The 18435-nt window shown below is 36.3% G+C and overlaps 1 pseudogene; it reads right to left on the bottom strand.

Moving 5' to 3' along the window:
- Nucleotides 1-1025: 1025 nt before the first annotated feature.
- On the bottom strand, nt 1026-4977 carry LOC119540509 (annotated as a pseudogene).
- Nucleotides 4978-18435: the final 13458 nt, after the last annotated feature.

Genomic DNA, 18435 nt, shown 5'->3' with positions numbered 1-18435 from the left:
ATGTTACTTTTATTTGTGACTTTTTTTAGAAATGCAGATGTTTTCTTTATTATAACAATAGCAGTTGCAAACAAGAAGTTATAAATATTTCATTAGGAATCAGGTTTTTATTTAAAATACAGCAAACTCTTGGTATTTGTGAGCAATCTCAAAAGCTTACAACATAAAAATTTGAGGTACAGCTAAGAACATCTTCATCTCAATATTGGAGCAGATGTTGGAAAGTGGTTAGATGATGATGGTTATAAATTTGGGGAGTTCAAAAGGTTCTGGATTTGTCACTTGGGAATGTCAGGGGTCTACTGTAATATAATTTGCATACGGTCAGAGTTGAACAGGATTTCTACTCAGTAATATTACTTCTAATTATGTTGTCATTCTTACAATTAAGTAGCATGGTGTTTAAAAGTGGATAAAAGGCTGAAATGGGAAAATATTAATAGAAGGGAATGAAGAGGTTAGACTCCTAGGGAGGGTTAAGGGCAAAGAAGGAAGGTGGATGGGAAGGAACAGAACCTCCCATTTTTTCTATTTTCTTTCCACCTAAGGAATAGGTCACTCCCTTGTTGGAGAGGGGATGGGTAGTGGCCCTCTTAGGCCTCTGTTAAACCCCAAGTGGCACCAAAGGAGAGAACATGCCAGAGCAAGCAGCCAAATCAGGCTAAGAATAGAACAGGGAAACAGGATGGGAAAAAAAGGAGAGGGGTGCAGAGAAGAATTGCCCAAGAAAATGGGCAACATTAAAATCACAGACCTTCAGGGACTGTACTATCTACTGGGAGGATCACAAAAGAAAGAAGTATCTGTACAAAGTAACAAAATGGACCACTCTTTGAGGAGGAATGGTAAGGAGACAAGGGAAAAGAAAAGGTTGCCAAGAAGAGGGGAGTCAGTTCTGGCTATTGGAGAAGGAGAGATGAACGAAGGCAGAAAAGAGAGGAGCAAAGACACTTGGGCCATCTCAGGACCCTCCAGGATCAGCCTCCACTGGGGTGGGGGCAGCCCTAGCACCCCAGTGAGGCTGTCTAAAGAGTTTGCATTGAATGATGGGTGTGAGTGTGAGGGGATGACCAGGGTGAGGACCATGGCCATTTCTCCCAGGGCGTCAGTGAGACACAGCCGTGGATGCTGGTCAAGGTCAGCCCGACAAGGTCCTGAAAAGCTGCCTTAAGTTCCTGGAAGGCTGCCTGTCGGTGCCTCCTCTCCTCCTCCTCTCTCTTCCGCTCATCCTGTCAGCCTTTGCCTCGGTTTCAAGCTTACTGGCAGATGACAAGGTTTGGACCAAGGCTTCAAAGAAGTTCATGGCACTTTTAATGCCCTCGAGGGCAACACAGACCTCGGAGAACTCGACAGCTCCATCAGCCCTCTGTCCTCCCGCAGTTTCCCGGCCGTGGCCTTATAGAAAATGAGCGGGAACTCCCGGAAGCAGAGTTTGCCATGAAAGTCCTCGTCCACCTCCTTCATCATGCCCTTCAGGCCCAAGTGGGTCCAAGGGGCCACCAGCTTCTCCATCATCAGCTTCGGCTCCATCAGGTCAATGTAGCCATCCCATCCGGCATCGGACAGCTTGAACGTGCGCTCCAGGTCCTTGATGAAGCGGCGGCTGCACTGTGGGAATTCGGTGTAGGGGTTGAAGATCCTGCAGCGCAGCTACCTCAGTGAGTCCGGCTCAGCTGCGGTCTCAGCTTTATTTGTAACAGCTCTGGCTTTGTTTGTGGCTTTTCTATCTTTCCCTATTGCCTTATAGCTTAGAATAATCTCTAGAGTTCAGAGAATAGTCACGTATTGATGAATGGTATATCATTTATTTGATTTAATGAAACTCTAATTCATACAGGGTTGTTTTTTTTTATTTGCGTTTCATATAGAATTTTTTTTTGTTTGTTTGCGCTTCATACAAAATATTTATTTTTTTTTAAGAAACTTAAGTTACTGTTGCATTATTTATTACCAAGTTATTTGTAGGGTAAAATACGGAAATAAGTTTTTAGTGTTAATTATTGTGTTCATGGAAGTCCCAACAAGAGGTATGTCCACCTTGACCAGAAAGATGTATTAGTCAGGGTTCTCCAAAAAAGCAGAACTGACAGTTATTAACTTTGCACTTTCTTTATATAATAGTATGTAGTTTGGTTACTAGCTACCCTAGATAACTTTCAGGATAATGAATTAAATATTCAGGGTGAGTGAGTTGGGTATAAGATCTGAAGTTTTCAGCTATGAAAACAGGAAAAATATCTAACAGTTTGACTTAACTGTGGGAGATGATGACTGCATTTTTCTAATTTGTATGTTTTCACCTTCATAAGATAATTTAATAAATCACTTAAATGTTAAAAATATGTGTGTGTGGTGTGAGTGTGTGGAGAGAGAGAGAGAGAGAGAGAGAGAGAGAAATTGAGGGGGCAGGAGAGAGGGATGAAAGATGAAAGATTTATTATAGGAATTGGCCCACATGTCCATGGGGATTGGCAAGTCCAAATTCTGTAGGGTAGGCTGCAATTTGGAACTCTGATGATGGTTTCAATGAATCCCCCAATTCACTGAGAGAAGTTGGCTGACTGAAGTCAAGATAGGAATTCTTCTTTTTGACTGCTGAAATCAATAGTTCTTGCTCTAAGGCCTTCAACTGATTGGATGAGATTTCTCTCATTATTGAAGACAATAGACTTTGTTGATTGTAGATGTATTCAGCCATAGAGGCAATCAAGTGGCTAATTATCTAAATCCACAAAATATCCTCACAGTAGCAATGATATCATTTGTTGATTTTTCAAACACTGGTTACTATAATTTAGTCAAGTGGACAAATGAACTTAACCATCACAGATGTTATATATTATTATAATAGATGTAAGAAGCATTGCTTGCAAAATCTCTAATTGCAAAAACTTGGTCCAAAATTGTTGTGATTAGGTTTGTTAATATAATATTGCTAATAATGCTTGAAGAAAAATGTATTCATGTTTACCATTTACCTTGAATGAGGTAAATCGTCTTATTCTGGGTGTTATCAAGACTAGTCATTGATGTTGTAAATGAATCCAACTCCATAAAATGTAGGAAGTCCAGATTTGCATAAAATAAGGAAAACAGGCTTGAAAAATCTGTGATAATAATCAAAGGTTTTTAATGTTTTGTTTTTTTTTAAATCATTTTAATTTAGTTAATAATGAAGCAGCAAAATAACAAATTCTTGCCTTGACCATAGGCTTTCAGTGTCCTGGATTTTTCAGCTCTTTGTTTAATTTTATTGAATTAAATCTCACTTCAATCCAAAGTTCTTATTATAAGTTATATTTATAAGTTAAAGAGGAAAGATGACAATTTGTGCCTGAGCAGTCATGATATTTAAAGAGCACATCCCTTTTTTTTCCTTTCCTTTCACCATGACATTAATTCAATTAGAATATTTAATTTAGGATATGATTGAATTCAATGTATACTAAAATATTAGAATACCATTGGGAAAGCTTGTTGATCCCTTGGGGTTAATTTGAGTAATGAACTGTGTGTATACATGTTCCATACATAATAGCATAGAGATTTAATTTTGCTCTATGATCATATGCTTTATTTAAAGGTGACTATAAATTTATTAAGCATGAGAACACTCCTTTGTTCAATGTCTTTCTTTCATAGAGTACCAATGACTTCTATGGCCATGTACCCAATCCTATATAAAAAAATCTGAGTCCTGGGGGAATACATTTGTGTTGATAAATTTGGTCCAATCAATCCTTTTCTTTTGCTCTTAAAACCTAGGCCATGCATGTTCCTCAGATTCTTGCTGGTTAATGTTGGCCAATCCTGAAACTCCTCTGTGTTTAGGCTATCTTCTCCCATAACAGTTCTAATACAGGAGTATATACAGATTAAGCTCTCCTTACGGCTTTGTAGGCAATGAGAGTAGTGAACTATGCTAAAGAGAATATGCATTCCCTTGTGAAGCAATGACATTTTGCATTATCTGAAACCACATAGAAACAAAGAGGAAAGAGATCCCAAGTAAAGCAGTGATATGGTTCAGCCTAATGTTGCACAGAGCCAGGTGAAGAGGAGGAGAGAGTGTTTCAGAAATGGTAAATGGAGAATAGACTGCCCAGTCTCCTGTCTTATTCCATTAACTTAAATAATTGCAACTCCTGTTTTCCTTTTGGTTTATAAAATTGGGAGCTGGTATCTCCAAGGACATAATTCCAAGCATTTCTGTTGCCCCAAATAGTAGTTTCTCCACAAGTACATCACACTTTTCTGTAACCATTTCTTGGTTATGTACATAAGACTGGTTCTCTACTTTGGTTTCCACCCATTGCATCCCTCTGTGTAACGGGCCTCACCAAAGCCTGGGCCTCATAACAACTCTCCCCTTCTACTCCTCCCTTCATAGAATAGGATCCATCACTGCTCCCCTTTCTTATTGACTCTAAAGACAGATTTTTGTTTAGCTCCAGATATTTTTCCAAGGTCAACTGGAAATGTTAAGCTTCTGGCTGCTCCAATTGTGGCTTTCTTTCTGAGCTTCTGTATCTTTCTCTCTCTTCTATCTGTTTCCCTGAATTTCATCCTCTTATAAAGGACTCCAATAAGAGGATGAAGACCCACCTGGGGCATGCCTCAACTGAAATAATCTAATCAAAAGTCCTAGCCACAGTAGTTTATACCCAAAGGAATGGATTAGCTTTAAGAACATGGTCAAACCATCACACGTCTTAATCCTATTACTGGAGTCCTTTATAAGCAGAATGAAGTTCAGAGAGGGTAAAGGCCATGGCAAGCAAGAAGCTGAAGGTCAATGGAACCCAGAAGAGAAGGGAGAGGCCAGGAGAAGCCAATAGGTGCAGTGCAACTTGACAGAGGAGCCCAGGACCAAGGATCACTGGCCGTCTACCCCAGAATGCCAGTCCAGGGAGAAAGCTTTACCTTTGTAAGGCTTTTATTTGGACTTGATTTAGCCTTTCCTGGCCTCAAAACCATGAGCCATTATGTGCCAGTTTGAGTGCATTATGTCCCCCAAAACGCCATTATCTTTGATGCAATCTTGTGTGGGCAGACATATTAGTGTTGATTAAGTTGGAATGTTTGGATTAGGTTGTTTCCATGGAGATGCACCCCATCCAACTGTAGGTGATAACTCTGATTGGATAATTTCCATGGAGGTGTGGCCCCACTCATTGGTTTACCCAATCAAGGTTTACTAGAGCACTATGTAAGCTCAGACAGAAGGAGCAAGTTTGCTACAGCTAAGAGGAACACTTTGAAGAACAAACAGGAACTGAGAGGAGCTGCAGATGAAAGAAGTTTGAAGACGGCTGTTGAAAGCAGACTCTTGCTCCAGAGAAGCTAAAAGAGGACAAACACTCCAATAGCAACTGAGAGTGACATTTTGAAGAGGATCTGAGGCCTAGAGAGGAATATCCTGGGAGAAAGCCATTTTGAAACCAGAACTTGGAGCAGATGCCAGCCATGTGCCCTCCCAGCTAGCAGAGGTTTTCCAGACACCATTGGCCATCTTCCAGTGAAGGTACCCTATTGTTGATGTGTTACCTTGGGCACTTTATGGCCTTAAGACTGTAACTTTGTAAGCAAATAAACCCCTTTTATAAAAGCCAATCCATTTCTGGTATTTTGCTTAAAGGCAGCATTAGTAAACTGGAACACATCAAATTCCCATTTTTTATACCACCCATTGCATTTCATTTCCTCTGACAGCCAGGTAACTAAATATCCATTGTCCAAATGTTTTCCTCCTCTCAGTGAGACACTGTTTTTCTTCTGTTTGCCAACAACTCTTTCCAGAGTGTTATCTAAGCGATCTGTAAAAAACACAGATCTTGTCATAGAAGTATCCTTATAAAAATCATTCAATGGTTCTCCATGACTTTTTTCATATTTGCATTCAAGGTGCTTCATAATCTGGTCCCTCCTATGTATGAAGTTTCTTCACATGACTCTCCTTCCATAGCTTACTAATCACACAGAAATATTTGTAGTTCATCAGATACTTCTGTTTCTTCAATATCAAGAAGATTCTATCAATATCAAGAAGATTCTATCAATATCATTCCAATTCATTACTGGATTTGGCTACTTATCTTCAAACACAATTACAGTATCCATTCATTCAGGAATCTCCTTTCCCCTTTTTTTCTTACTTGTTACTCTATGCCCCCATAATTCCTTTGCTTGTTTCTATTACATATTCTTATAATTAACTATCTGCCTTTTCCATTAACCTATGGGTTACTCAAGGGTAAGATTAGGTCTTAGGTATGTTCTGAGTTTTACAGTATTCAGCAAAGTGTCTGGAACCTTGTAGGCATCAAAAGACTATTTAATGAATAAATGAGTTATTGATTGGATCTTTCTCACTAAAAGATGGATTCCTGAATAAGGATTGCTCACTTGACTCCTCAGACCTGAAGATGCCCCAACATGTGACTTGCTGATGGGGATTGTAACACCTGGGGATGAATAGCATCACACCCATGTTGCTTCTAATATAATGGTGACCTCTAATTACTGAGGCAGTCCTTGCTGTCCAGCTCCTGTATTCATGCTAATAATCCTTTGTCTTCCTCCTGTCTGATGCTCTGGTATCTAAGGCAATTCCTTCATTCTTTCCTTTCTCTAACTCCAAGGAAACAAATTTGATTTCTTTAGAAATTTCTAAAAGCCATTCAAATGGGTGATTCTAATCTATTAAAGTAAGTGAATTATAAAATTGAATAAAACAATTTTGACTAAGCACACAATATTCATAGAAAAGAACATCTCTTATTTATGTTGATAGCGCATAGTTATCTCAAAAGCATAAAACAAAAATGAATAAATACACAAGAGGCTGGCATCAATAAAACAAGCACACAATCATAAAACAGCATTCTTTTTTTATAACAATATTTTTCAATAGTTTTAAAGTTTGATTTTAAAGATGATACAGAACTTGGTGGGAAAATATTGAAACAAATAAAGCATCTGCTTCTCTTAAACTGACATAATTAACCCCAGTCATCAGTCACCATGAATTCTTCTTAGCAAATATTATTGTCTAAAACCAGATCTGATAAATGCAGTGTCAGGAAAGAGACTTAGACAAAACTTTCTATGGAAAAGGTACAGATTTGAAGTATTCGATGGTATAGTGGGCCATAAGAAGGCATTAACTTCCTCCCTCAAAACTTTCCCTCTACAGCCTGAAGTTGAAAATATAGCATGGCAGAAAATAACAGATGAGATCTGAGAGAATAAAACAAGACATCTTAAAAATCAAGAACAAATCATAATGCAGAACAAAATCCCATTAACTTTATTTTCTTTCCTAAAACATATTTCTCAGCATTATAAATAGAAAATTTAGTTATATATTTTTAGTTATAAAAACTGTCATAATTGACCTCTGATTAACATGCTTTGTACGTTTATTACATAACTGATAGGGTTTATGTAGACATAACCCAAACCAAGTGACATTCAAAGGTGAACTGAGAAAGATCAGTATTTATCATTCTGGAAATTCATTAGTGTAAGCAAAAAGATCTGGAACACTTGAATATGTATGAGCATTTTGAATATACATAACTGTCATGATGAGAGAACTTTCTTGACCCCTAGTCCCGGAGTCACAAGAAAGTCAAAAGCAAGAGCATTCTATTAAGCAAAACTTTATTGACTAAAGAATAGTTCTGAAAAACTGCTGTGATTCATCCAAAATAATCATGTGAGTCACAATTTCTAGGAATAAAACTATTCTCCTGTTTCAAATATGGATAAATAAAAAATATTTGGCAAACCTTTCAAATTCTTGTAGTGTTAATCACTACTTATCTAGATGAATAATATAAAATTTCTGTTTATTATAGCACACAAAATTTGCTATTTGTACCTTCAGAATCTATTTATTATGGTCTGACTTGATCTACTCTACTGATTTTCTTCCTATACATTATTCTTTTTTTTTTTTTTTTTTTGCTTGGTTCTCTTCCTTTGCTAAACCTCTAAATTTGGTGCCATAAGGCTTGATTTTTGAAAATCTTATCTCTCTGTATTCTTTCCTTGACATTTTTGTCAAGGTATAAGACATTTTAAATACCTTCTCTGTGCTTTCTACTTCTAAACTTTTACCACCAGCTTTGAATTGTCTTCTGAATTCCAAATATGTGGATTCAATTGCCTACTCAATATGTCCACTGAGATGTTGAATAACATTTCATACTTAACAAGGACAAAGGGAACTCCTGAGTTTCTACCCAAACCTGCTCTTTACCTTACCATATTTTATAAAATGGTCTCTTTGTTACTGTCTACATACAATCTTGTCTTATTTTCTAGATAAAATATTTATGGCACCTTCATGTTTATTTATTGTCTATCATTCCCACCTTATAATGTAATCTCCTTGTAAACAGGATTGTTCCTATCTTGCTCAACACAGAATTTTCAGTCTGGAACAAAGTAGGCGCTCAATATATTTGGGTTTAATAAATTAATGAAAGAAGGAAGATCTGTGCATACAGTGTACATGCAGCTTACTTTAAAGAAGCAGGCAAACATCACCTAGATGTATTAAAATTAATGTATTGTTAGAATCCCTTGTGTTTTAGTTTTTAGGCTATTCCAGCAAATACCATGAAATGTGTTGGGCTTTAACAGTTTTGAGGCCAAGAAAATGTCCAAATCAAGGTACTATCAAGGCAATGCTTTCTTCCCAAAGACCAGCTGCTGGCGATCCTTGGCTCCTCTGCCACATGACAAGGCACATGGTGGTGTCTGCTGGTCTCTCCCTTCTTTTCTGGTTTCCTTGCTTTCAGCTACTTGCTTTCTTGGCTCTCTCCTTCTCTCTCCCTATTCATTCTGTGTATTAAGGACCCCAGTAACAGGATTAAGTCCCATCCTGAAGAGGTGGGTCACACCATAACCAAAGCAGCCTCATTGAAAGATCTTACTTAAAAATGGTTTCACACACACAGGAATGGATTAGCTTAAAGAACATGATTTTCTGGGGTACACACAGCTTCAAACCACCACACCTTGTTATTAGAAAATATGTTACATATATGAAAACAGTCAGTGGCTTCAAATATAACCCTCAAATCAGAAATCAAAGACGCAGATGATCTGAACTACAACCATTGTTTTCTGACTCAGCTACTTCTAACATGGGCAATGCTTTTTAGAGTGTTCTACTGTAGGGAGCAGGATTTATTTATTTAACAATTGTGAATAACTCTCCTAGGCACACAGGGAAGGCCATCTAGATAAATAACATAGTTAAGGGCTCAAAAAGTCTGTAATTAATTCTTCAGACATATCTAATACATAAGGGTTATGCTGACCAATTGTAAGGCTTTCATTGGAGGTTATGTTGATCTGATCTGTTGAACATAAAGGCACTGACATACAATTGTTTGGAAAATAAATGTAATATGTTTTGTGGTCTGGGATTTAGAAGTTTGAAAAGTGAAAATGAATTACCATATTGAGTACCTTGGCTATAGAATAGATGTGGGCCTTTTGTCAATATATCCTGTTACTCTCCAGTTTGTTCTGGATTAGGTTCATGACTTCTATTTTAATAAGCTATAATCTAGAGTTTGTTTGCCTACACTTAGGAATGTGGAAAAATTATTCAGAGCCCTAATAGAGAAGAGAAAGTAAAATTGGGTATTTAACTAGAACTTTTTGTATTTAAGAAAATTAAACTCACCATATTGGTGATATGAAGACCAAATTGATTTTGATACACACTCAGATATAAAGCAGATAATTTATTTTGTCACCAGAAATTAAATATCCAAATATAAGCAATGTTGTTAAATAACTAATGAATTACTTGGCATTTGGGAAAAGAATGCTTGTGCTTTGTTTTCAAGCCTAAGGGCAAAGCATTCAATGTTTCACTATTAAGGATGATGATATCTGTAGGATATTCACAGATGCCCTGTATTACACTGTAGAATTTCCCATCAACCATAGTTTTGAAAGTATGAGAGTTTTAGCCAAATACTGCTTTTTTGTACCTATTCATATGATCATATGACAACTTGATAGTTCAGTTAACATGTTGAATTATGCTGAATGATTCTTGAATGCTCAATGACCTTTTAAAAGAATTTGGTTGTAATACATTAACCTTTATATATATTGTAGGGCATATTTAAATGAATTGTAAGACAATTTGCTAATATTTTATAGTTTTTGCATCTGGGTTCATGAAGGATATTAACCTGTAATTTTTATAATGTTTTTATCAAGTTTAATATCAGGGTTGTATCAGTCTCATAAAACAAAATGCATAGAAAGGCCCAATTTCTTTGCTAAATTTTGTATTGAATTTACCAGTGAGATCATAGGAACTGGACTTTTCTTTTGGAGTAGCAAATTTTCTAATAATAATAACTCTGTCAAGATAACTTTTAAATTATCTAATAAGTTATTTAAATAGAAATGCTAATGCAGAAATAAGTGATGAAAGAGCCTACAGAGTAGAGATTAGCTAAGGCAGAAGAAAATTAATTGGTTAAAAACAAACAAATGCACAAGCATTCATATATCAAAAAAAAAAAAAAAACACACCCACAGAGAAGATAGACTATATAACCAAATATTTTCTCATATCTTTTTAAAAGTGGTGCAATTGCTGCAGAAGTTGAATTTCATTCAATTACCTAGTGATACATCCCTGCTTATTGAAGATGACCCTGAGTGAAATCTGATACTGGTGTTTGATATTAATGGATTAGGACAATACTTCTAGACCCACTTTTCCTATTCTAATATATGAAGACAATTAATGCCATTGTGAAAATATATCAATAGCAATCTGAGTTTTTGATATTAGAAATCAGATTTATTCATTCACACTTGATGAAAAGAATGTTAATATTTAACATATATTCAGAAGGCTGATTTAAATTATATGATAGTAAACAGAATTCAATGGAATTGGTAAACTCAAAGGGAGCAAAGACAAGAATAATTAATTAAGATATTATGTCATGAACATTGAAAACTTGCTTTAGTGTTTTCCATCTATAATATAAGAAATTTGACATTTTTTGCAAAATAAATATCAATATTTGTATTTGTATTAAAAGGACAAATAAATATATAGTAACACAAATCAATGATATACATATTTTCCCTCACGTGCTTTCCCTGTGCAAGACATAATTCTTTCTTCTACTTGAAGTAATTTAAAACTACTGAATGCTTTCATGTGAGAATGCTCCTCCAATATATCCTCATTTTACCTAGTTCTGTAAACAAACAAACAAGAAGCTATTAGGCAGGAAGCCTTGTCACAGTTCACTTGGTTAGGAATAGGAATTAATTAAAACCTTAATAGATTCTCCTTTCGTTGTTTGTACTTTTGAGACAAGGAAGGGTGAATGCAAAAGTAAACATTTAGAGGCTTCTCACTCCCTAATCATCTCACATGCCTTCTCTTAGCAATCTGTTGCTTAAAACCCAAGGGACTTAATGTTTAACGAGAATGTTTATCTGATTAGAAAACAAATACATATAATCTACAACTTTTGGACTGAATTCTAATAAACTTTTAAAGGTAGTTTAGAGAGAATGGGAAAACTTTGCTAACTATACTAAAAGAAGTAGCACCCTAAAATAGTTTTTATTGTTTATAATCTAGTTTGCCAGACTTAACTCATTTCCATAAAAAATTATGGTAAATATTAATGAGGTGTTTTACATTTTGATTCTCTGTAAGTCTTGGAAATTCCAATTAGGCACATTTCAAGTACACAATAGTCACACATGGACTGTGCACCTATAGCCACTTAATTCAAGAAATACTTAATGAGGACACTATGCTCCATGCCTTAAGCTATTTCCTAATTAAATAAGGTTCCTGAATTTAAGAAGCTAGTGAAGAAGGAAGGAAAATAAATAATCTAAATATGATAAATATTTTCATAGATAGTAAGTGTAATACAGTGAAATGGGGGCAACAAAAAGCTTTCCTTTACAAAGCCAAGATAGATATTTAATTTTCTAAACTCAGAAAAGGTTAAAAAGAGGTATTATCAAAAAATGAAAGTTCTTTAAGTTTTTTTCAATGCTTTAAATGTTTTTAATATGGTATTTCTCAAACTTGAGTAGACAAGAATACCCAGCAAGTCTTATTAAAATGCATATATCTTTGCTATAGTAAAGAAATTCTCATTTAGTAGATCTTATGGGGCCTGAGAAAGTGCATTCCATGTTGTTTCTGATGGAGTAGTCCACAGATCATGCTTGGAGAAACATGGTTTTAGTGTCTAAAATAATTTCATTTTCCTTTAATCCATAGTCTTTTAGGGTTTGGGGTACATATTAACACTTTAAAGAAACAGAAATTAAGGAAAAATTTGTCTGACTTATGTTATATATATATATATATTTATTTATGTATTTCACATAAAAGAATTATCAACATTAACTTTATTTTCCAAATATTCTTTTTTTCTCTGAATATTTCTTATTCATATCATGCCATTTATATTCTGCATGTGTAATGTCTCCTTGAATTTGTCAGTATATTAATTAGAGTTTCTGAAGAACTGTCATCTGTTTCCTCCAAGCCCAGATATTTTGTTTATTTATCATACTCTTTCATTTTGATATTTATTCTGCACAATATAATGATCTTGGTGGTCCATAATATCTCCTCTAGCCAAGTCATTAAATTTGTCTCCTCTAACTCTAACAAGTCCTCTCTCTGTGACCTTCAGAATACTGAAATTTCTTTTTAGCATTTAACTGCCCTCTGACTTTCTGGCCGATGTTGTAGCATTTTGAGTTGTTGATGATTCTGACGAACAGCTGTTATGTATTGAATTGTGTCCCCCCAAAAGGCATGTTTAAGTCCTAAGCCCTGGTTCTGTGAATATGAACTTATTTTTAAATAAGATGCTTGAAGATGTTATTAGTTGAAATAAGGACACACTATATTACAATGGGTCCTAATCCAATAGGACCAGTGTCTTTATAAGGAGAGCAAATTTAGACAGAGATAGAGATAGAGAGAGAGAGAGAGAAAGAGACAGAGAGAGAGAACTGGCCATGTGACAGGCTCAGAGTCCATTATGCTGCCATAAGCCAAAGCATGCTGTGGATTGCCAAGCACCTAGAAGAGGCTGAGAGAGGCATGGGACAAGCATGGCCTTGCTGACACCTTGATTTTGGAACCCTGAGATAATGCATTTCTGTTGTTTAAGCCAAATGCCCTGTGGTAGTTTTTTACAGCAGCTCTAGCACTAGCTCATCCTCTGATTTAGATCCCAGTTTTATTTGGCACAAATGTAAATCAGTATATGAGCAATATAAGATTACAAAGGCTTTAAGTGGAGTGTGAGCATGATTTTAATTGGAGCTTAGTGGGTGTTTAGTTCAATAGGACCTTCACTAAAGGTAGAGTATTTAAAATTTGCCTCAAAGTTGTTATTGTTTTTCTTTGTCCCAGAGATATTTCATAGCCCTCAAAAGGTAACTGCATTCAAGTCACTGCTGAGAAGTCAGTCAGTTACTAGACAATACATTTCCTCCTTCCTTCCTCCCTTTGTGCCTTCAGTGTAAAATTAATGCACTCAGAAGATTTGGGAGTAAAATAATTTGTAAATTTTAAAAATAGCTATTTCATGTGTTCATTCGTCAAGTTGTTTTATTTTTTATTTTTATTTTTTGCTTTAATTGCTACACCAGAAAAATAGCATAGTAATATTTTATGACAACCACATTTTTAGAGATATGAAACAAATGTCATGGTCGTGAAATAATTACCTAAGTGTATGCAAATATCACCAAAGTACTTACTACTGAAGCATTAACCTGTTACAGCCGTGTATTTAAGCATAATATGTCAGAATTGTTACCCACACTCTACAATTTCAGAAAAAGTGAGTAGTTGCCTGAGGAAATGCATCTGCCTTCTCTAAGTGTAGCAAAATAAACTATGCTGCACGTTAGTCGTTAAAGAACAGACTATGCTGTTTGGGAGTAAATACATGAATGAACACATGTTCCCCTTGCAGTAGTTATTTGGCACATGACTAATCCTAGGGCTAATTTGTAGCAGTTATTTGGCATATGACTGCTCCTGGGACAATTTTTGCAATCTGAATATGCATTGATTATGACAATGGCGTTAGAATTCAAATAAAGTAGATGAATGGACTACTCGAGGCTTATATGGACCTTTGGGGCTTCATGAGAGTGGGTGGTGGAGGTAGAGATGGAGGAAATTTGTAGAGAATTTATGTATATTCCTTGATGTAACATAGAAATGTGTAAATTACAGATAGATTTATCATACAGTATCATGGGATAATATTTATTTCAGAGGGAAAACGAGATAATGAACCAATGGGTGTTCCCTAAGCCAGAGCCATAATTGAGTGGTTTATAGAAAAAGGATGTTGCAATAAATATTGACCTATAGGATGTGCTTAATAGGGATGCTGGCATGTAGAAAAATTGAAGCAATCCTTTGGATAATTCCATTAACATTAATAGCTCTGTTTTCAAATACTTTTGAGTGTGATCTTAAGAAAACTATCCTTATATTCACTTTGAAAAATGTGTAGCTAATTTATCATAATTCAAGCAAGTTTTCTCCCAAAGTCTGTAGCATTCTGGTGTTGGCTTGCCACAATCCTTAGGGTTCCTTGGCTTACATCTCTGCCTCTCTTACATGACAATCTCTTTCCTTGGTCTCTTGTTGGCTTTCTTTCCCTTCTGGTTTCTATTGACTTCTGGCTTCTACTGACAGACTGTGTTTGGATTTCCTCTCTTTATAAGGCCTGCAGTAATATGCACTAACGGTCAAAATGATTCAATTTGGCCTCCTCTAAAATATGTCTTCAACTATCCAACTCACAAATGAGTCCAACCTTAACAAATAATTACATCTTCAAAACCATGTTTTAAAATGTGTTCAAACCCACAGGAATATGAATTAGACTTGAACATGTCTTTTGTGGGGAATATGATCCAATCCCCAACAGATCTAAGTACTTATGTTGATTTATGTTACTTATGAGAAACCTAGGGTCATTTTGCCATGTAATTGCTCTTAGGAGCTACTTGTGAACATCTCCCCAACCCATAACCCACAAACACGAGAATCGGCTAACTGGGCAAAAGGACACCAGTAACCTGACATACAAATAATCCTCTTAACTTATGTGTGTGTGGGTGTGTGTGTCTGTGTGTGTGTAGAGGTGAACCAACCTGGGGGAAAAGAGAAGACAGGAAAGAAAATACTTAAATCCTATAAAAGTTTAAGCCAAGGCAATACCCGTTTTTCCTTTCACCCCAGATAACACCAACACAGTAGAGAGAGAGAAAAGAGGCGGTACCCACCTGATAATGAATGTCAGCAGGAAGACGCATAATCCTTCCCCAGCCTTCCTTCCTCTCATACTGCCACCTGATGTAGGGACACCTTGTCATTCTTTAGACCCCCAAAAGTGACAAGAAGACATGGAAAATATCCTGCAAATATATACCAGAGAGAAAATAACTCTGAAGATAAAGTGATCATAACCAAAGATGAAGAATTGGCCCCTACCCCTGTCAGTGATGTTTATGTGGCTTCCTTTATGTAACTGCAGCTACCTGAAGTCATAGCATCCTATGGCTCAGGCAAAGCCGGCTCCAATTATCTATATCATGGAAAAATAAATAGTCATGCAAAGATGGTCACAATGGGTAGATAATCACTCCCCTTCTCCATTTTTGCTCAGTCATATAAGCTCTGAAATGCCTGTTATAATTTAAAGTTGGGGTTGGGTTTCCAAAGTTAAAAATTATAAACCAACTACTATGAGGGAAAAATACATAATTAAACTGTATAATGAAAAGTTTCGGTGAAAAATTGTATGCTTCTTGCTAGTACCGACTTTTTTTTCTTTTAATATTCTAAAACAGATGGATAGGGAAACCAACAGAGTAGGCAGGCCCTCTGGGAATTGAGTTAACATATCATTATCATCTTTTGCAATTAGCATTTATTCAGCAACTTGGCACTTGGGACTTCAAGAGTCTCCATGGAGATTTCATATTGGGAAAGGTTTGTATAGTCTGTTCATTTATGGTCATCTGTTAGAAGACAAGACTAATATGAAAATACATTACATTGTTTGAAATAATTCTCAGGTTTATTTTTACATGGAAATTATATTTTTAACAAGATAATTTGCACATCTCATTCAAATATTTGCAAGTGGAGCTTTATTCATCTTAATAAATGCGATTTTACAGAGTTGGAGGAAACCTTACCTTGTAAATTGCTGCTACGATCATGGGAGAGGGTGATGTTTACAGAGCTAGCCTTGGTGGCCCAGATTTACAAGTTATTTGTTTTTTTCCAATTTGATACTGGTGAAAGTAAGCAGCTGGCTTACTCCAAGGAGGATAATTTTCCACAGTAAATGTTAACATAAAATCCACAGCACTGCTATCAGAGTCTTCCCATTTTGATAGCAGCTTTAATTTGATATCACTGTTTGATGATCGAGGTAGTAGAATTAATTAATAGATGCCTATTGAGTACCAGCTATGCTTACCTTTATGCTAAAAAGAAATGCTCATGATTCCTCTTTGAGTCTGATGCTTAGATTTAAAAAATAGCTATTATATATGTGTACAAAAGCAGAACCACTTTGAAGTTTTGGAGAAGTGAGCAACAATTATAAGTGTTTTGGGAGTAACATTAACTCCGTCAGTAACTCAGAAACTCAGAAAAACAAATACAATTTTAATGATACCAATTTAAAAACTCAGTCCCAGCTGCGAATTTTCACAGTTCCTCGGCAAAAATTTATTTCTTTGAGATGATCACTCCGTCTTGTTATTATAATTGCCTCATACCTCTCAGGGCTTGTGTTTGGATGCTGATGGGGAGACTCACATGACCTCTTAACAACACATTTAAGAAGGCAGAGAGGTGTGGTGAGGCAGAGTGGACGAGAATGTATTTCAGATATTCCTCCTGTAAAACACAGGTGCTGAGTTGGGAGATAGTAGGTTGCCTTGGATCTGTCTAGACAGAAGTTAAATGACCTTGAAGCAGGGATTGTGCATACAGCATCTGAGTGAAGAGCCAGATGAAGGCTAAAACAGAGACACAGCAAGAGAAACTATCAGCAAGGATCATGTGGTTGATTGAATTTGGACACATACTTGTTCTTAGTTTGTGCTCTGGTGGGTATGGACCCATGATAAACAAGATCTCTTTAAGATGTTATTTCAGTTAAGGTGTGGCTCAACTGAATAAGGCTGTGCTTTAATTATTGGAGTCCTTTATAAACTGAGTGAAAGCTAGATGGAAGCTACAGGGGGCTTCCAGAAGCTGGAAGTCAACAGAACCCTGAAGACAAGCCAGGAGCAGCCACCATGTACATTGCCATGTGACAGAAAGGCCAAGGATCACCAGCAGCTAGCCCCAGAAAGTCATGTTCCTCTGGAAGAAAGCATTGCCTTGCAGACACTGCAGTTTTGGACTTCTCCTAGCCTCAAGTCTCTGAGACAATAAATTCCTGTTGTTTAAGCTAATCCATTGCATGACATTTGTTTTAGCAGCCAGGAAACTAAAACAGATTGATTTTCAAGCTCTGATCACATCAGAAAGATTGCAACACTTACCATAAATGCCAGCAGCAGCTACCTCAGGGTGCACAGGAATGGAAGCACGTCAGCCACTCAAAATACATCAAACTGACCACTATGCAACCTGGACCAGAACATCTTGTGTGAAAGACAATTCATTTATTTTGCCATGATGAGGTCCAACAATGCCACTGCTTCCTGAGGGGAGCTAGGGTGAGAATAATATGTGAAAGAGCCTGAGAAACTCTTATCCAAAAGATTAAGCATTATTTAAAATGACTGTTTGTATTCTCAAATTGCACTAACTTTTGAAATGAAAAGGATTACAAGTTGCATTGCCCCCCACCAGTCAGCTGGTCCCTCTATTCATCAGACTTGGTGTCCATGCTACACACATTACAAATTCAACCTCAAATAAATAACAACCCTCTGCACAAGATTCCAGAGAAAACTATGTGACAAGATGATGGCAAAGTAATGCTTCATTTTAAGCTGAGACTTTAATCTCGAATACCAATATAGAAATCTTAACAAGCTGGGATAAACCTTGCAAAAAAGTCTTTTGTTTTATCTAGAGCTATTAAAATGCTCCATAACAAAAAGACCAGCTCTAACTATTTCAGCTTCATGAAAACTCTAATCTCTTATTCTTATGCCTACAGAATGATGGAAGAACAATAAACTTAAAAAAGGGGTAAAAATGAGTGCAAATAGAAAATAAATAGCAAGAAAAAGAGCAAGAGAGAAAGTATTTGGCCTAGTGCTTAGATTGACATAGGTCTAAGCTGATCAGCCCATGACAACCAGGACAAATGCAGTTGCCCTGAA

This window comes from Choloepus didactylus, chromosome 7, assembly GCF_015220235.1.
Source record: "Choloepus didactylus isolate mChoDid1 chromosome 7, mChoDid1.pri, whole genome shotgun sequence".
Taxonomy (NCBI): domain Eukaryota; kingdom Metazoa; phylum Chordata; class Mammalia; order Pilosa; family Megalonychidae; genus Choloepus; species Choloepus didactylus.
Note: the sequence above shows the minus strand (reverse complement) of the source record. Positions and strands in the feature narration are given on the sequence as shown.